This window comes from Phocoena sinus, chromosome 8 (assembly GCF_008692025.1).
Source record: "Phocoena sinus isolate mPhoSin1 chromosome 8, mPhoSin1.pri, whole genome shotgun sequence".
Lineage (NCBI taxonomy): Eukaryota > Metazoa > Chordata > Mammalia > Artiodactyla > Phocoenidae > Phocoena > Phocoena sinus.
This window is the reverse complement of record NC_045770.1, coordinates 44,047,371-44,069,155: the sequence shown is the minus strand read 5'-3', so window position 1 is coordinate 44,069,155 and position 21,785 is coordinate 44,047,371. Positions and strand designations below refer to the sequence as shown.

Genomic DNA, 21,785 nt, shown 5'->3' with positions numbered 1-21,785 from the left:
ATACACATACACACATGCTGCTTAAAAAAGAAGGTAAAAATTAATATTTCCCATAATATTTAGGAAGTACTACTTAAATATACAAACAAATTTGCATATTTGAAAACATTTTTTCAGCAAACATTTATGATCAGGTACTAAACAATAATGGCACCAAGTTAGGTCCTCAATAAACTAAAAGTCTAGTAAGGAAGGCATATGTGTTATCAAAAGAGATGTACACTGCAAAATAAATAAGTGATAAACGCATACTCTAACAGTCCAGAAGAATAGAGCCACCAGCTTTGCCTGGATACATCAGTAATAAAAAGCAAAAGAGGCAGAGAGGTTTTATAAAAAAGTGAAATAAACCAAAAAGAAGTCCTTCTTATCCATGACGTTAGATGAAATGAATAATTTTGCTAGCATTTTTGCTGTCTTCTATATAACCAGTTAAAGCATCCTTTATTCATTTATTCACTCACTCAACAAACTTCCATTAAGTGCCTATTATTTGTCACACACTATGAACAAAACAAATTGTAATTCTCAAGGGCAGCCCTGTTTATCACAAGGAAATGCCAGGACAACAAAAGAACTGCAATGCAATTACAGCCATGATGGGGCTCAGGGCAGGCTGCCCCAGAATGTGCCACTTTGGCATATGGATTATTCCAAGCTAAAGACAATAAAGGCCCAACAGATGCAAGATAGAGCTTCTTACCTCCCCTTTAACTACCTAAAAGAATTTAGATAACGGGCCTTACCAGGAAGAGAAGTATTATCAGCCATAATTTTTTTACATCAGAAAGACTTATCTGCATGGCGTGGGAAACATTATTTACCCAAACATTTGCTCTTCCCATCTTCCTGTGAATTGTCTTCCTCCCCTTTGAGGACCCCTACCTGCTTCTCCTTAGCTCAGCATGGCATATAAGCCTCAACTGCCTAACTGCAAGAAGCCTCATCCCATTTGGGGTTCCCATATATACGAAAATTATTTTTTTTCTTGTTAATCTGGCTAGGTCAATTTAATTATTAGGCCAGCCAAAGAATCTAGAAGGGAAGAAGGAAAAAAGTTTTCCTCCCCCTATCTACTTGAAAAAGAATTTAGAATGTAATTACAACATTACTTAAAGAGGGAAAGAAAAGCTGTTCTCCTAGGGATTCAAAGAAATTAATGGTTTGTCAAAATTTTCGTGTTTATTTTCCTTAGGAAAAGAAATATGCACACTAATCTTAGAAGAAACAAATTACTTCAAAAAAATGAGAATTAAAGGGCAAACTTACAGAGAAGTACATCCAACCAACTAGAAAGATACGGAGTATAAATTTCCTTTTCTGAAAAGTTCAAATCAAGTAAATGTTCTTTATTACCATGGTAACTCAGTATTGAATAACAATAGTTGCTATTTAAAATATTGCTTTCAAAGCAACATCAAAGGCATTCAAATTAATACTATTTTAGATAAATCAGAAAATCTAGCTGCAGAGCAAGAATATTTTCCTATTAAAGATATAGACAAATCTTCTGTTGATAAAATTCAATGGAAATGGACTGCGATTTTAGAAGAAAAAAACAATCAGTTGCATGCTCTGGTTATATAAAACTACCTTTTCCACAAATATTAAGGCCAATATCAAAGGAATACAAAAAAACAGAATCTTATACTTGTCTCATCCAAGGGAGGAAAAAACAAGTCCATACTTGTAACTCAGAAGATAAGAACATAGAGCACAATATATACAACCAGCGCTAATAAATGAATACGAACACTAATAGGTGCTAGAAAGAAAACAAACATAAAAATCCCATATTTGGCACTTATCCTCCACAATATTCCCTGTGAGATTTTCTCAACTATCCCTCAATTAATCTGTTATCATTCCTACCCTATGTGGAATTAAATTATCCACATTTTAGGATATATTTCTCTGAAAAGAATTATACAGCCTTACATCAGCAATGAGCTGGTAAATGAGAAAATTATATCAATGCAACAGGTTGTAGGTGAGGAAACTAAAAACCACACTGCCTGACTGACTGGCCCAGGGCCATATGGCTAGCAAGAGGCAAAGAGATTTAAAAAGAAAACAAAAACAGAAACAAAAACAAACCCCCAAAACTCACAGTCAAGTGTTCTTTCCACTGCATTATATTGCCTCATTCTGGGGAGAGAAAATACTGTACTTCCTTTCCTGGCCTCCCCCCCTCTCTTATTTTTCTTCTTGCCTAAGGATTACATAATAAGAGAAAAACACAGCAAGGTCATATACAATCTGTGTGCCTCCACACCTGGTACTTTTAACAGTGTATGGTCTGGAGGTAGGCCATGCAGTATTATACAAAGAAAAACTATTTAATGGATGCTTTTATTTTCAGAGCAAGCCCAGTGATAAAAGTCTATTCCTTTAATATTCATTATTCTAGTTCCTACTTGTTAAACATACTATTTAAAAAAAAAAATCAGCTTTTGAAAGAACTGCAAACAGACTTGTTGGCCTCTAAATACATCAATGAATCAATGTCTGTAACTGGCTTTCTTATAAAATATGAGTTCTATTTCCACTGAAGCTAAATACAAAAATTGACAGGGTGAAAAAAAAAAGAACAGAGGTTTAAGGAAGGTGAAAGCAAGTAACAGAGGCATTTTCAGTTGCACATATTATTACTACTAAGCTTTCCACAATCTACCTCTTAAGGAGAATGTTTTCATTTGTCACAGCAAATGCACTTTTTTGACAACGTTGGCATTCAACAAAAGAAACACCTCAAAGTGATCAAGGCTCAGCTTGATACTAATTCAGTCCCTCCTTTCTGCACAAACTCAGTACCCCCTGCATGCATATTCAAGGAGGAATAGGCAATTTTATCCAAAGAAACTGGAGGGTTTTTTAATGTTTTTATGAAGTTCTAACCTAAAACCCTGGGCAAACAAAATTACTAGCATGAAATACATGGTCCTTTGAAACCTATCAAAACCAACCTTGCAGTGGGAATCTTCTCTGTTCTTAAATACAGGACCTTCTGGTCAAAGACCAAGCCTATGAAGTGATGGATTAGGGAACAGCAACAAGCAAATATATGAATTCACTTCCTTCATTAGGTTGTTTCATTGGATAAATTTGAGTTTCCCCCCATCTCTCTGGCTTTTTTATTGCATGTGCATTCCCGATGCCGGGACTGCTTGTTCTTCTTTTAACCAAATCCTGTCCAAGATTTCAGGACCAACTAAGAGTCCCATTCCTTGAAGAGGCCTTCACAAACTATGCCTACCAGTGATAACCTTTGTTTTTATTTTCAGCATAATAAGGTTAGGTACTGGAGCAGAGATTCTTAATCTCCTGTGGACTATACAATGAAGTCTAATTTGTTTATCTGGGTGTTGAATATTCTTTAAACAACTGGCTCCTACATATCTCTGCAGCCTTATCTCCTAATATTTCTAACTATGAATTCTAAGCTCAGCTGCATTAACATCTTATTGTTTGCTATGACATCATGCCTTTTATGGCAATGTGTTCTTTCTTCCAACAGTGCCCTTTTCTGCATAGAAAGCTCCTACTTTAATCTCTGTGTTCCAGCTCAAATGCACCTCATCATGCCCACATAAATTTTCTGATTTCCTAAGGCAGAATAAGTTCAATCCTCTTAAAGAACCCTAATTATATATCCATGAGAGAAAATGTCAATATTTTGCATCCTCACCAGCAATAGATACTATTAATAAAGAAAATCTTTGTTAATTGATAGATGAAATATGGTATTACAGTTATTCTAATTAACATTTATTTGAATATTATTATGATCTACTCTGTTCACATAGTTTATCCATTTCTTTTTGCAGCTTATTTCTTATTGAACTAAACAAGCTCTTTATATATTGAAGGTTTTAGTGTATATTTACTATAAATTTTTTTCGTTCAATTTCCTTTTATTTTTTGGCATGATTTTAAAATTTTTATGTAGTTAAATCTACTTACTTTTCTCTGTGAATTCTTCCACAATAGAATGATCTTTCATATGGAGAGTTTAATTTCTATATTTTCTTCTGATGCCTTTACAGATTAACATTTTTATGTTAAAGTACTTAACCTATCTGGAAGTAATTTTTGGTCATCTGAAGTAAAGATTTAATTTTTAAAAATAGTTAAGTGCCAAATGCTTTAACTATTTACAAACTAACACTTTATATTGATTTACAGAGCTTCCTTTATCATATGATATATATTTTCATGTATCAAAGGGTCTGCTTCTAGGCTATTTTCCTTTGTTAATATATTTCTTGTCACTTTTGCTCTAGTGCCACAGTGCTTAAACTTCTTGAACTTTATAGGAGGCAGTGTAGTAAATTATAAATTAGCACATCCTTTAGTATAATATGAGCCTGAGTTCAAATCTCAGCTCATCCACTTAATAGCTTCATGTTCCTAGGCGTATTATTTAGCCTTGTAAATTCTTAGTTTGTTTGTAAAATTCATTTCACTTTATAACATGTTTAAATAGAGCCAGTCCTATCTTGTTATTCAAATTTTTCTAGATTTTCTTGTTACTCATTTTTAATTGTTTTCTTATGCAGTTTGTTTGTGTAAAACTTCAAGTGCTGTCAAAACTTGAGTTGAGATCAAGGTATCTATTATCTTGTGTTTAGAGGTTAAATTTATTTTAATAAAAGTTGCAAATCAGTGGCTTAATCTTAAAAAAAAAAATAGTCCTTTCAGTGGTTGACATATTTGGCTATTTATTGACCTCTTTCACCTTATAAATTTATTTTCCCCTTCTGAATATTTATAGTAGTTTGTTTTTTAAGAACTAAGGGAAATTGTGCCAAGGAGACAAAAAGGGAAGACAGATGGATTTGTTTTCAGATATTCATGTGAGCCAGTAAACGTGGTTGAAAAAGTAAAAAATATATATATATTATTTTTCTTCAAATAATATTTGAAGTTTTCTTCAAATAATATTATTTTTGATCTTGAGTTCTGATTTTAATTGAAATTATATTAAGGCTGTAAATTATTTTGGGAAGAATTAAGAGTTTTAAATATTTTGCCTTTATATCTAGAAAAACTGCATGTCCCTTTCAACTTTTCTATTCTTTAAAAAACATCTTTAATTTTCTTTACATCACTTGATTCTCAGTTCTCACTGAAGTTATATCATTTCTTTTTCCTCTGTGACTTCCTCTTAATATGGAAAAATAGTGAACACCAAATGGATGCTTTTGATAGGCTTAGGAAATTTCTTGTTAGAAGTTTACATCATACAGGCCAAGACCTCAAATAAATAAATAATAAATACAATTAAGAACTTCTTTTTAAAGGATGATTTGAAAAATATTGCCTCTGTTTCTGCTCTGTGGAAGAAACAAGAATAGGAATATTTATTTATGTAAATTGATTCCCCGGCCTAAAAAAAAAGAAAAAGATAAATTCTCATTTCTATTGAGTTTGCATCTTAACCTTGGTTGTCTTTTCCACTATGTTCTCTGCAAACTCTGGAAGTCTGTATGGTTGAGTACTATATCTCAACCAGCAAGGACACGATATTCCAAACCACCACTGAACAGTCAACCATGCTAGCAGTAACAAAAGGTTTTCACTATTATTGTGAAATTTTAATGTCAGAGGAATATATCACAAATAAGAAGGGGCTGGGCAAAGAAAGGATGACAAATCATTTGACTATTCCTGAAGGACAGTCTAACTCTTAAAATGTATTTTCTTATTTGTTCCAATCAGAGGCATAACTTTCTGCTAGATATTGTCATTGAAAATATTGGGATATGCCAAGATTTCTATGTGGACCTTCTTGGCTTTCCCTTCCTTCTAACTATGTGGGTAGCCACATCCCAAGACATTTTAGTAGTTTCTCAATACAGTGCCAACAAAAAATAAGATTGCCTTCTATTTTTAAGCTCTTCATCACTCTACAACAGACCATTTTACCTTTTCACTTTATTATCTATCCAAAGTACATTTCTTGGTGTTCCCTAGCATTCCATGTCCACAATTTGTTACCTCCAAATTTTCTCAAAATCTCATTTCATGGAAGAGTTTAGTTTTTCTATTCTATTTATATTTATGAAATCCCATCCTTCTCCTCTGTTAAAGTTCAAAAATCATAATAAGAGCAATAGCATTTTTACTAGACTCTATTCGCAAAGTTCTCTTACTTGATTGCCTTTGAATCCGTGGAAGATAAGTATATTCCTTTGGGATTAACATACTTAATGTCTCAGGTGTGTTCATTTGGATGACCCTAAAGAACACTGTCTGTGTGATTATAATCCATTAAGTTACAATTTTGCTTTAAAAATTACAATTTGTTTAGAATACAGGAACTATATTCATTTAGCTTCCTTTATAAAGTGCTTAGCAATCGCATCAAACAAATGAGTACTTAAAAAATGTTCCTCATGATAATGATAATGGCACAGAATCCTTGTCTTTTTGGCTTTGGAATTATTTAGTCCATTACCACCAGATTAGCTTGGCAAAATGACCTATTCTTTCTTGACCACCCAGTACATTATTGTCATATTTTTGACATTGCTTAAGAAATTATGTTACCAAGAAAATTCCTCACTATTCTTTTTTTTTTTTTTTTGGCTGCGCGGCATTTGGGATCTTAGTTGCCTGACCAGGGATTGAACCTGTGCCCCCTGCAGTGGAAGCCCAGGGAAGTCCATCACTATTCTTATTTTCCTTAATATTATATAGTAAATCAAGCAGAAAATAGTAGGTAACAGAGAATCCAAACTTAGGAACAAATAGTCCATAATAAAAACGTAACAATCCATGCAAAAATACCACTTTGCTATAATAATTCTACTTCCAGGTCCAGAAATTATATAATTTGCTTATTTTCAAAAATAAGAAGTAAAACTTTTTATTGGATAAAAATCCCCAAATTCTGTATTTTCCCTATCTCTGGTGTTGTAAGATAACTGAACTAGAATAAAGCTTAATGAGTAGTGGATTCCAATCACTTACTAACCAATCTCTATATTTTCTGTGGCATTATAAGTGAACTATCATCTACTAAAAAATGACAGCATAGATTTCATGTTCAGAAACCAAGAAACCAAGGGGAAAACAATTTATCCTCTCTCCTGAGAAAAGATGGGCATTTATATGGTAATACAAATTTCTCATTTCCCTGATAGAAAAATTTCCTTGAATTCTGAGACTATGAAATATGCAATTTAACCACAGCTCATATTTATTGAATGATTTATTATATTATGATAGCAAATGAGTTATGTTAAATTCCATTACATTAGCTAATTAATGGTCCTCAGTGATTTCCACATAGACTTACATGGTGCTAGAGTTATAGTGTTTCATTATACAAATAATACATACTTTAGGACATAATATGTTAATCCTCACCCTGCGCTAGGTAAACAGGTATCTATCTATTTACCTAGATAGATACACAAGTAATTGCATATGTATTTGTTACTCAACACCCTCCACTAATAAAAGGACAGATCAATATAAATTCAATCCCTATCAGAGTTCTGGGGCAATTTAGAAATAGGAAGAATTTAGAAATAGGACCATTTGCTATGTGCTTCTCTTTGTATACTAACTCTCTCTACTTACTGGTCTCCACTTTACTCAGTAATTCACAGCAACTTCTACCATCCTCAAACCTCTTTTCTGCATTTTCCCAAAAAGGTGGTTTTTATCAAGTTAGCAGTGATGCCCTCTCACAGTTATTGTTCAGTCCTACTTCTTTGGTCACCATAGATCATTCCCTCCACAGAAAATTTTATCTCCTCAGCTTCCTTGATGCTATGACAATCCTTTAATTTGGTGTCTTTGTTTCTAACCTGGTCTTTCTCTTTTCCAATCTGTATAAAAAACCAGCAGGGGGACCCATATACAGTACAAATTTGATTTCAGTTCCTGTTTTAAACCCTTCAGTTTTTCACCAACATCTTTAGGCAAAAAGACCAAGTTTCTTAGTAATTCCTACAAGCTCCTCCATAACATGACCTCTGGATATGGTCCCAGCCTGCCTTCCAAGAACATGACATTTTCCTGACTTTCCATGATACTTCACCCCTCTGTGCTATTATTCAAGCTATTTTTCTCCCTGGAAAAATCTCCCACTCTAGACAAGTCCTATTTTTCCATTACACTCACTTTGGTCCAGAACGCCTCCCAAATCTCCCTCCCAATGCATCTGCATCCTCCATTTTGGTGAACACAGCATGACATTATGTATCTGAACCCTGCCCCACTTACTGGTGATTTTTCACAAAGCAGAGGATACACCTTCTTGCTTGCCTACCTGCCTTCTCCCCTTCCTTTCTTCCTTCCTTCCTTCCTTCCTTCCTTCCTTCCTTCCTTCCTTCCTTCCTTCCTTCCTCTCTCCCTCCCTTCCTCTCTTCACTTAACAAATATTTACATTTATTAGGAACAACCATTTTAATGGACCCTTGAGTACAACGGTGAGCAAAAAGAGATACAGGCCTCTATCATGATAATGCTTATAGTATATCGAAGAAAACTTGTTACACCAGTGATCACACTTTGAATATATAGTTACCAATGGAGATAAGTGCTCTTAAAACCAGAAATACAGTGATGGCAGCATATAAGAAACAACACCCAAAACTGAGGTGTCTAGAAGGCTTCTCAGATGAAGTGGCTCCTGGGCTATGATTTAAAGATGCTAGGTACCTAAGTGGGTAGGGGTGGGAAGAAGTGGTGGAGAGTATTACGGGTATATGGATCATGATATATATATGGTGGGAGGTAACAAGGGAAACAAAAGGAACAGAAAAGCCAAGGTGCTCTTGTGCAGAGAAGAAAAAACTGAATCAAGATAAGAGTAGGTCAGGGTCCAAGCAGGGATGCCTTTCTAGGCCACTGTAAGGATTTTTTGCTTTATCCAATGAGCAATGGAAAGCTATTAATGTGTTTGAGGCAAAAGCAGTGATTTAATTGGATTCATGCTTTGAAGTTTCTATGGTTACAGTGCAGAGAATAGATTGGAAGTGACAACTATAGTGAATTTAATCAGCAGTGGACCAATGCTGGTTAAATCCAACTCCCCACCTGCTCAGTAGCTAATCTGAAGAAGTGGGCCATGCCAGGAAAAAACTCACAATTATTCTGACTTCTCTCACTTTAAATTTTGGACCACATATCTCAGTAGGACTCTTGGCACAACTCAGAAAGGCCATCATGCTTCACTCATGAATTTACTATTTAAAATGATACATTACACTTTCTTCCTTCTCCTCAAAATTCAAAGTACTTCCCCCCTTCCTCATTCTCAGTGAAAACCTTACTATTTATTTCACTAAGAACACAGAAAGAGGGATTTCCCTAATGGCGCAGTGGTTAAGAATCTGCCTACCAAAACAGGGGACAGGGGTTCGATCCCTGGTCCAGGAAGATCCCACCTGCCGCGGAACAGCTAAGCCTGTGCACCACAACTTCTGAGTCTGCGTGCCACAACTACTGAAGCCTGCGCACCTAGAGCCCGTGCTCTGCAACAAGAGAAGCCACTGCAATGAGAAGCCTGTGCACCACAATGAAGAGTAGCTCCTGCTCGTCTCAATAAGAGAAAGTCCGCACACAGCAACTAAGACCCAATGCAGCCAAAACTAACTAAATAAATTTATTTAAAAAAATACACAAAAACCAGAAGGAATCAGAAGAGAAATCCCATTCCTCTCACTCCAAGTCCACCAATCAATCAGTAGCCATGCTCCATAACCATCTTCTCTTGTCTTCCTATAAAGCATGAACTGCCCAGCTGCCTTACCTGAGGTCAACTCCTCCACTTGTACATTGTAATCTAGTCCTTCTGAAACCCATTAGGAGACCCTCATGGGCTTTGCTCCTGTAATTATAACCTCTATCTCTCCAGCATTATCAATGTTTCCATCTCTACTTTAATCTTATTATTCATATTGTCCTTAGACATATATAAACATAATAGTTCACATTAAATATATAAGTGTATATATAAAAATATATAAAATACATATATATATTTATTTTATATGTACTGTAAACTCATATGTGCCTTGTCCCTATATCCTCCGCCCCTTCAACTACTGCCCTATTTCTTTACTTCATTTTATATCCCAACTCCTTAGAATTTGTCCAGAGATATTTTGGCAAATATTTAATAGACAGGTCTTTAACAAATGTTTTTAATCCCTACCTTATGGTGTTTTTCAATTTCTATGGAATGAATACTCACATTGTGGATGATTTAAAGCTATCAAACTTGACTTCAGTGAACACAGAGTTGGAAAATAAGCACCCTATAACCCAGTGAGCTCATAGGAGCTGGCCCCAACACATTGGATTTGTCTATACTTACCATCTCCCGTTCTTCTCCTACTATTATCATCTCTTGAACCCACCTCAATCAGGCTTCTGTTCCCAGCACTCCACTAAAAACACGATTCCTAAGGTCATTAATTCAGCCTTCACTTTACTCCGATTTTCAGCAGCCTTTGTTTCAGCTGGTCCATTCCTCACTTTTGAAACACTGTCCTGTGGTGCCAGGACTCAGACTTGCCTGGTTCTCCTTTTACCTCAGTGGCCACTCATTCTTAGTCACCTTTGCTGAGCTCTATGTGTTGAAATGCCTCAGGACTCAGTCCTCCATTAGATTTCTTCTCTATCTATACACATTTCTTAAACTAGTTACTCTTTTTTTTTAATTAATTTATTTATTTTATTTATTATTTTTGTTTATTTATTATTTCGGCTGTGTTGGGTTTTCGTTGCTGTGCGCGGGCTTTCTCTAGTTGCCGTGAGCAGGGGCTACTCTTTGTTGTGGTGCACGGGCTTCTCACTGCGGTGGCTTCTCTTGTTGCAGAGCACGGGCTCTAGAGTGCGCAGGCTTCAGCAGATGTGGTGCATGGGCTCAGTAGTTGTGGCTCGCGGGCTCTAGAGTGCAGGCTCAGTAGTTGTGGCACACGGGCTTAGTTGCTCCGCGGCAAGTGGGATCTTCCCAGACCAGGGCTTGAACCCGTGTCCCCTGCATTGGCAGGTGGATTCTTAACCACTGTGCCACCAGAGAAGCCCAAACTAGTTACTCTTGATGGAAGAATACCACCTCTTAGGGGGACTTTTGAGAGCTTGTGGAGGCAATTTGGTCTCACAATGATGATAAGTTACTGATGGTTAGAGAGTACGGGTCAGAGACAGCAGACATCCTGCAATTTATGGAGAATACTGTGCAACAAGAAATTGTCTCACTCCCCGTACGCTTTTTAAATGACTTTCTGGACATTCATGTACATGAAAAACTCATTTATAATTATAAAAAATGCAAAGTTTTTGCATGATTTAAATATGCACTGGAATTTCTGGGATTGCATCTACCCTGTAAACTAAATATTATTGTACTCTATTGTGTCTAGAACTTAACCAAAAGATGTTCACCATTTTGGAAAAGCACATCATGAAAGAACTGGGGCTCACAGTATTTGACTTGCATTGGGAGCCTGCATTTAGAACTGTTTTATTCATGATGATTCTGTGTGTGGGTACAAGTCACCCATTTCTTATGACTTCTAGTGTAGTCATGCTTAAGAATTTAAATATTGAATGTAAATCATTTACTATAAATTATTTACATAGCTCCTTTATACTAAGATATATTGATTTTTTATAAATCATTTGTATATATAATACCTGTAAATTGAATTTTAAGAATGTAAAGTGGGCATATCAAATGTTATAAAACAAGGAGTTGGAAAAACACCTAAATCCTGTCCAGCTTCAAGGATTTAAATCCATGAGGATACTAATGATTCCCAAGTTTAGATCTCTAGTTTAGACCTCTCAAATTTAAAATGTATAAAACTGAAATTTGAATGTCTACTCTTGTCCCCTCAGTATGCCACAGTGTTCTATATCTCAATAAACAGCAACACTGTCCACTTACTTACTGAAACTAAAAACCTTGGAGTTATCTTTGATTCCTAATTTTTTTACACTCCACCTGCAATGCGTCCACAGAACCTGTCAGATACACCTTCAAAATACATCCACTTTTCAAGACCTAGTCTCTATCACCCTATGCGTAACCAGCATTTCCTCTTGTCTAGACATCAGCAAGAGCTTCTCAACTTATCTCCTGATTTCCACTCTTGACTCACCCAACATATTCTCTACATAGCCGCCAGAATTACCATTTTAAAATATGAGTCATCCCCTAATCAAAATCCTCCAATGGTTCTCCATAACATTTATAATAAAATTGAAGTCTGCAAATGCCTATCATATCTGGTCCACAGGTATTTCTCAGACTTTATTCCCTATAACATTTCCACTTACTCAGTTCCAGCAACACTGCACTTCTTACTGGTCCTTGAACGTAAACATTTGATGGCTTCAGGACTTTTACACTTTCTCTTACCTTTCCCATATACCACTCCTCTCAGTGATTCAATGCTTTGTTCAGAGAGGATTTGCTGACCTTCTAAGTCTGGGTCCAGCCAAAACCAGGAAGGGCTCTATATGATTTAATTGAAAGGAATTTGATATAAGGAACTCAAGTGAGGTAAGAATTGGGAAGCTATATTAAAGATAGGGGAGAAATCCAAAGAGTAGCAGGAAGATACTACCATCCATACAAGCTAGTGGGATATAGGGTGTAGGTGAAGTTACCAGAACCCATAAACCAGGCCCATATGGCAGAAGATAGAACCACCACTGAGGCGAGGTATCTCAAAATGATGATACACCTCCCCCTTCACCAAAAAAGTTTGACCTGTTTGGGGTTTTTTTGATCTGTTTTCTACAGTGCTCAGAAGTATCCCCTTTTCCTCCTTCTCCCTAAACTCAGTATTATTTTTGAAACAACAAAGCAAACAAACAAAACATACACACACACACACACACACACACACACACACACAAAACCCTTGGGTTGGCAAACACTAGGTAGTATATATTAGAACAAAATGGCTAATCATTCAAATGTAGACTTCAAAATCATGCCTTTTATCTCAATCAGATTAAAATCCAAGTCCTCCTGTAACCCACAGAGTCTGATCCCCAACTCCCCTCTCTGATCTCATTTTCCACTACTATCCCCCTTCACTGACTGTATTCCAGCCCCACTGGGATCCTTGTAGTTCCCTGACTATCCAAAGTTACCGCCACCTCAGGGACTTTGCACTTACTGTTTCCTTTGCCTAAGCACACTTCTTTCTGAAATCCACCTGATTTATTCCCTCATCTACTTACATGTCTGTTCAGAAAGTCCATAACTAAATACCTTATCTAAATAGCACTACCACCCTTCATCATTCTTACTCCCTTACCTTCCTTTAGTTTTCTTCATAGCACTCATCACTATCTAACACACTATGTATTGATTTGCATTTTTGTTTCTTGGAGGTCTCTACTGGTTAGAACACAGCATTGGTCAGCGCCGTACCTCCAGAGACTAGTGCAATGTCTGGCATAGAGTAAGTGCTTAATAAACATTTGACTATTACCCCAAATTACACATAGTTTAAATGTTATCTTCCACAAATATGACCATTATAATTTGCTAGTCATAGAAACAACAACAACAAGAAGTGTATTTCAGGTCACTACAGGTCTCTTCTTTTGGCTGCTCCATTTGCTTCTTGGGTACTCTACAGCTCAGTGTAGCTGATTAGTCTTACATTAGACCCATGAGGTGGTATTAAACCTGTTCTTTAGACGTGCCCAGGCAGAACATATTTCAGGGAAGAAATAGTCACTGTAAAATATCTCTCAGTCAGTTTAGAGGAGTAAGCCTTTGATACTCAACTTCTTAAGCATCTCTTTGGTGTTTTCTATACTTACTACTCTTAATACTGAGTAATACTTAATAAGCAATTCTTTTAGAATAAAAACCCAATAACCCTTGATTTCAGCAATGATATCCCCAATTTTCCTTTCATAATTATAATTCCATTTTTTAAGGACAGCTAAAACGTCTTTTGAATTACAGTGCCAGATAGTGGCAGAACTATTTAGTGGTTCTCTGCATGAACGCCTGACTTTTTTTCCAAATCAACAAATATTTAAAGTCAACAACCAAGAAAGTCTATTAATTGAAAAGCATCTAACTGGAACTGAACTCTCTGAAGAGAATGATCTTGTTTCTCCCTCAATGGCACTGTATATTAAAAAACAGGATAAAATTAAAACTATTAAGTGTTCCTAATAGAGAAGGTTGAAATAAATGATGAGATAACGAGATAATCATTTATTTTAATGAGCCACTGACAATAGAAAATAACTTTATGAAGAAACTCAGTAACAATAGCTAGTAATAAGCCATGATGGGGCTCTGGGTCCCCATCGCTGCACAGCAGCCAGGCGATGCCAGGGATTTGGATGTCCGTGTCTTTGGGGGACCATTACTTCGCCTGCCACATGTTTTATCTTCTTCAGTGTACTTGAAAATTGCCAGTAATTGGAAGATTACTAAGAAGATGTCCATGTCGCTCAAACTTCACACAAGCGTGTAGGTGAAGCCAGTGACTAACATTTATAAGTGCATGTGTGGCTGAGAATGCTAGTGGTCTGCATTGGGAGGATTATAGATCTTGTGTATGTGTATGCTTCTTTGTGTGAGTTTGTCTATATATCTATGCTTTTACCATTTTACCTAGTGTTCTGTTTGTCTGGTTTTTTTTTCTTTTTTTTTTGTACAGTTTTTAGTGCTTGTTATCATTGGTGGATTTGTTCTTTGGTTTGGTTGGTCTCTTCTTTCTTACTTAACATTTTATTAACTTCTAAATTTTATTTTTAATAATTTTTAATTTTAATAACTTTTTATTTTATTATATTTTCTTTTCTTTTCCTTTCTTTCTTATTTTCTCCATTTTCTTCTGAGCCAGGTGGCTGACAGGGTCTTGGTGCCCTGGCCAGGTGTCAGGCCTGTGCCTCTGAGGTGGGACAGCTGAGTTAAGGACATTGGTCCACCAGAGACCTCCTGGCTCCATGCAATATCAAATGTCAAAAGATCTCCCAGAGATCTCCATCTCAACGCTAAGACCCAGCTCCACTCAATGACCAGCAAGCTACACTGCTGGACTCCCTAAGCCAAACAATTAGCAAGACAGGAACACAACCTCACCTATTAGCAGAGAGGCTGCCTAAAGTCATAATAAGGTCACAGACATCCCTTAAGCAAAGTGAGAAGACAGAGACACACAGCAGATGAAGGAGCAAGGCAAAAACCCACCAGGCCAAACAAATGAAGAGGAAATAGGCAGTCTACCTGAGAAAGAATTTAGAGTAATGATAGTGAAGATGATCCAAAATCTTGGAAATAGAATAGAGAAAATACAAGAAACATTTAACAAGGACCTAGAAGAATTAAGAGCAAACAAGCAAAAATGAACAACACAATAAATGAAATTAAAAATTCTCTAGAAGGAATCAATAGCAGAATAACTGAGGCAGAAGAATGGATAAGAGACCTGGAAGATAAAATAGTGGAAATAACTACCACAGAGCAGAATAAAGAAAAAAGAATGAAAAGAATTGACAATAGTCTAAGAGACATTTGGGAAAACATTAAACGCAACAACGTTCGAATTATAGGGGTCCCAGAAGAAGAGAAAAAGAAACAGACTCAGAAAATATTTGAAGAGATTATAGTTGAAAAGTTCCCTAATATGGGAAAGGAAATGGTCAATCAAGTCCCGGAAGGACAGAGAGTCCCATACAGGATAAATCCAAGGAGAAACACGCCATGACACATATTAATCAAACTATCAAAAATTAAATACAAAGAAAAAACATTAAAAGCAGCAAGGGAAAAACAACAAATAACATACAAGGGAATCCCCATGAGGCTAACAGCTGATCTTTCAGCAGAAACTCTGCAAGCCAGAAGGGAGTGGCATGACATATTTAAAGTGATGAAAGGGAAAAACAACCAAGATTCCTCTACCCAGCAAGAATCTCATTCAGATTTGACACAGAAATTAAAACCTTTACAGACAAGCAAAAGCTAAGAGAATTCAGCACCAACAAACCAGCTTTACAACAAATGCTAAAGGAACTTTTCTAGATGGGAAACACAAGAGAAGGAAAAGGCCTACAATAACAAACCCAAAACAATAAGAAAATGGTAATAGGAACATACATATCAATAACTGCCTTAAATGTAAATGGATTAAATGCTCCAACCAAAATGAATACACTGGCTGAATGGATACAAAAACAAGACCTGTATATATGCTGTCTACAAGAGACCGACTTCAGGCCTAGGGACACATAGAGACTGAATGTGAGGGGATGGAAAAAGATATTCCATGCATATGGAAATCAAAAGAAAGCTGGTGTAGCAATTCTCATATCAGACAAAATAGACTTTAAAATAAAGACTATTAGAAGAGACAAAGGAGGACACTACATAATGATCAAGGGCTCAAATCAAGAAGAAGATATAACAATTGTAAATATTTATGCACCCAACATAGGAGCACCTCAATACATAAGGCAAATGCTAACAGCCATAAAAGGGGAAATCGACAGTAACAAAAATCATAGTAGGGGACTTTAACACCCCACTTTCACCAATGGACAGATCATCCAAAATGAAAATAAATAAGGAAACACAAGCTTTAAATGATACGTTAAACAAGATGGACTTAATTGATATTTATAGGACATTCCATCCAAAAACAACAAAATACACTTTCTTCTCAAGTGCTCACGGAACATTCTCGAGGATAGACCATATCTGGGGTCACAAATCAAGCCTTGGTAAATTTAAGAAAATTGAAATCATATCAAGTGTCTTTTCCAACCACTACGCTATGAGACTAGATATCAATTACAAGAAAAAATCTGTAAAAAATTCAAACACATGGAAGCTAAACAATACACTACTAAATAACTAAGAGATCACTGAAGAAATCAAAGAGGAAATCAAAAAATACCTAGAAACAAATTACAATGAAAACATGACAAACCAAACCTATGGGATGCAGCAAAAGCATTTCTAAGAGGGAAATTTATAGCAATACAATCCCACCTCAAGAAACAAGAAACATCTCAAATAAACAACCATACCTTACACCTAAAGCAATTAGAGAAAGAAGAACCAAAAAAACCCAAAATTAGCAGAAGGAAAGAAATCATAAAGATCAGATCAGAAATAAATGAAAAAGAAATGAAAGAAACAATAGCAAAGATCAATAAAACTAAAACCTGGTTCTTTGAGAAGATAAACAAAATTGATAAACCATTAGCCAGACTCATCAAGAAGAAAAGGGAGAAGACTCAAATCAATAGAATTAGAAATGAAAAAGGACAAGTAACAATTGTCACCGCAGAAATGCAAAGGATCATGAGAGATTACTACAGGCAACACTATGCCAGTAAAATGGACAACTTGGAAGAAATGGACACATTCTTAAAAAAGCACAACCTTCCAAGACTGAACCAGGAAGAAATAGGAAATATAAACAGACCAATCACAGCACTGAAATTGAAACTGTGATTAAAAATCTTCCAACAAACTAAAGTGCAGGACCAGAAGTCCTCACAGGTGAATTCTATAAAACATTTAGAGAAGAGCTAACACCTATCCTTCTCAAACTCTTCCAAAATATAGCAGAGGGAGGAACACTCCCAAACTCATTCTATGAGGCCACCATCACCCGATACCAAAGCCAGACAAGATGTCACAGAAAAAGAAAACTACAGGCCAATATCACTGATGAACATAGATGCAAAAATCCTCAACAAAATACCAGCAAACGGAACCCAACAGCACATTAAAAGGATCATACACCATGATCAAGTGGGGTTTATCCCAGGAATGCAAGGATTCCTCAATATACGCAAATCAATGAATGTAATACACCATATTAACAAATTGAAGGATAAAAATGATATGATCATCTGAATAGTTGTAAAAAAAGCTTTTGACAAAATTCAACACCGATTTATGATAAAAACCTGCCAGAAAGTAGGCACAGAGGTAACTTACTTCAACATAGTAAAGGCCATATATGACAATCCCACAGCCAACATTGTTCTCAAAGGTGAAAAACTGAAACCATTTCCTCTAAGATCAGGAATAAGACAAGGTTGTTCACTCTCACCACTATTATTCAACATAGTTTTGGAAGTTTTAGCCGCAGCAATCAGAGAAGAAAAAGAAATAAAAGGAATCCAAATTGGCAAAGAAGTAAAGCTGTCACTATTTGCAGATGACATGATACTACACATAGAGAATCCTGAAGATGCTACTAGAAAACTACTAGAGCTAATCAATGAATTTGGTAAAGTAGCAGGATACAAAATTAATGCACAGAAATTTCTTGCATTCCTATACACTAAGGACGAAAAATCTGAAAGAGAAATTAAGGAAACACTCCCACTTACCATTGCAACAAAAAGAATAAAATTCCTAGGAATAAACTTACCTAAGGAGACAAAAGACTTGTATGCAGAAAACTACAAGACACTGATGAAAGAAATTAAAGATGATACAAACAGATGGAGAGATATGCCATGTCCTTGGACTGGAAGAATCAATATTGTGAAAATGACTATAATACCCCTAGCAATCTACAGATTCAATGCAATCCCTATCAAGCTACCAATGGCATTTTTCACAGAACTAGAAAAAATTTCACAATTTGTTTGGAAAAACAAAAGACCCCGAATAGCCAAAGCCATCTCGAGAAAGAAAAATGGAGCTGGAGGAATCAGGCTGCCAGAGTTCAGACTATACTACAGAGCTACAGTAATCAAGCGAGTATAGTACTGGCACAAAAACAGAAATACAGATCAATGGAACAGGATAGAAAGCCCAGAAATAAACCCACGCACATATGGTCAACTAATCTATGACAAAGGAGGCAAGGATATACAATGGAGAAAAGACAGCCTCTTCAATAAGTGGTGCTGGGAAAACTGGAAAGCTACATGTAAAAGAATGAAATTAGAACACTCCCTAACACCATACACGAAAATAAGCTCAAAATGGATTAAAGACCTAAATGCAAGGTCAGACACTATAAAATTCTTACAGGTAAACATAGCAGAACACTCTATGACATATAACACTGCAAGATCCTTTTGACCCACCTCTTAGAGAAATGCAAATAAAAACAAAAATAAACAAATGGGACCTAATGAAACTTCAAAGCTTTTGCATAGCAAAGGAAACCATAAACCAGACGAAAATACAACCGTCAGAATTGGAGAAAATGTTTGCAAGTGAAGCCACTACCAAAGGATTAATCTCCAAAATTGACAAGCAGCTCATGCAGCTCAATATCAAGAAAACAAACAACCCAATCCAAAAAGGGGCAGAAGACCTAAATAGACATTTCTCCAAAGAAGATATACAGATTGCCAACAAACACATGAAAGGGTGCTCAACATCACTAATCATTAGAGAAACGCAAATCAAAACTACAATGAGATATCAGCTCACACCATTCAGAATGGCCATCATCAAAAAATCTATAAGCAATAAATGCTGGAGAGGCTGTGGAGAAAACAGAACCCTCTTGCACTGTTGGTGGGAATGTAGATTGATACAGCCACTATGTAGAACAGTATGGAGGTTCCTGAGAAAACTAAAAATAGAGCTACCATATGACCCAGCAGTCCCACTACTGGGCATATACCCTGAGAAAACCATAATTCAAAAAGAGTCATGTACCACAATGGTCATTGCAGCGCTATTTACAATAGTCCAGACATCTGTCCATTGACAGATGAATGGATAAAGAAGATGTGGCATATATATACAATGGAATATTACTCAGCCATAAAAAGACACAAAATTGAGTTATTTGTAGTGAGGTGGATTGACCTAGTGTTTGTCATACAGAGTGAAGTAAGTCAGAAAGAGAAATACAATTACCATATGTTAACACATATATATGGAATGTAAAAAAAAATAAAAATGTTTATGAAGAACCTAGGGGCAGGACTGGAATAAAGACACAGACATAGAGAATGTACTTGAGGACATGGAGGGGGGAAGTGTAAGCTGGGACGAAGTGAGAAAGAGGCATCGACATATATACACTACCAAATATAAAACTGATAGCTAGTGGGAAGCAGCCACATAGCACAGGGAGATCCGCTGAGTGCTTTGTGACCACCAAGGGGTGGGATAGGGAGGGTGGGATGGAGATGACAGAGGGAGGAGATATGGAGATATATGTATATGTATGGCTGATTAACTTTGCTATAAAGCAGAAACTAACACACCATTGTAGAGCAATTATACTCCATTAAAGATGTTTAAAAAATAAAAATTTAAAAAAACCCTGATGAACTTTCTGTTTACCCTGATGAATTAAATTATGACTTCATTATGCTTGTTACCCTTCAGATATAGAATTCTATCAATTACCATTCTTTATTGAAGTTAATTCTTACTATATTGGGATTCTTACCAGAGAATAATTTCAGCTCATTCTTTATTTGCCAAACAATGCAAAACAATTTTTATTATATCAACTAGTTCTGGGCTTATGAGAATTACTATTTCTAGTATTCTTCTAACAATGGACTACAATGATCTCTTTCAAAAGCTATCAAATGAATAATATGAATTTAAGTCTGATTTTTCATGATTCCAAATAGGTCATCACTGCTCAAAGATCTTTGGATTAGTTTCTTTGTTTGCCCATTAAATCCTATGTTGCATATTTTCCCCATTTTCTTCTCATCTCCATTTCCAAGCTGACTGCTCTTTTTAGAGACAAAGGATTTTATACACACTATTATTATTTAACTGTATAATATAAGCTCTTTCACTGTCCTTTCTAAAATATCTCTTCCCTGTTACATAATATCTTGTCCTTTCCTAATTTTTACAACAATTAGTGCCCCCCTTTCCAATACTAACTTCTTAAGGTGCATTTGCAAATACATTTCTTCTAGTCCTCAGTTTCCATCCTCACTCCTTTATTGACTCCTTCTCCTCTGCCTTCCAGTACCAATAAGTCTTCCCTTGATCCTAATCTAATCAACTAGCAAGTTATCAATACCGTTTACATTACGATGCTCCAAATCCTTCAAAGATTCCCTAACATCCCTAAGTTGCTCTAACACCTTGTCAAGGCATTCAAGATCTTTACCATGCTGACTGTAAATGGTTTTTCCATACCATTCCCCAGAACAATATCTTTCCTTCTGCTAGACTGACTGACTCACACTTCTCAAATAAGGTTTAATCATTACCTTCCTTGCTTTTTGACAGTGCTGTGGATTTCACTTAAATGACCTTCTTCTTTCTTCATTTGTCTGATTTTCAATGTTCAGCTCAAATTTTATCTTCTCTGTGAAGATTCTCTTATTGCCCGAGATTACACTGAATCTGCCTTTTTCTGATTCTGTATAGTTTTCACAAACCAACTCCTAGTTTAGCATTCAGTTCAAAATTATTTTTTATTTACATTTGCATCCTTTCCTTTGAATAGCCAAAATAAACAACCAGCCAACAAGCTAACGTTTGCTGAGCACTCACTTGTCAGTCACTCTGTTGGGCAAAGGGAATATAAGAATGAATAATGTTTATTTACTCAGAACTCTTAATACAATGCACCTTTCAGATAATAAAAAAAAATTTTGTCAATAAAAGAGTAAAACATCACCAACAGACCTGCTATTATAAATGACCACTATTCAAAAGATGTTGTAGAGTTGCTATATATATAGATAATACCATGCAGACAATCATGTAAGAACTGGAAGATTTGTGTGATCTCAATCCCAGGTGTTGATTATTTTGAAAGTAAAACCAACCACTAATTTTAAAATGACGTTTTCTAAAAGAC

The 21,785-nt window shown here is 35.9% G+C and overlaps 1 protein-coding gene across 1 annotated transcript in view; it reads right to left on the bottom strand.

Moving 5' to 3' along the window:
* The window catches only part of NOX4 (NADPH oxidase 4), a 147,262-nt gene that overhangs the window by 46,010 nt on the left and 79,467 nt on the right, over positions 1-21,785 (bottom strand).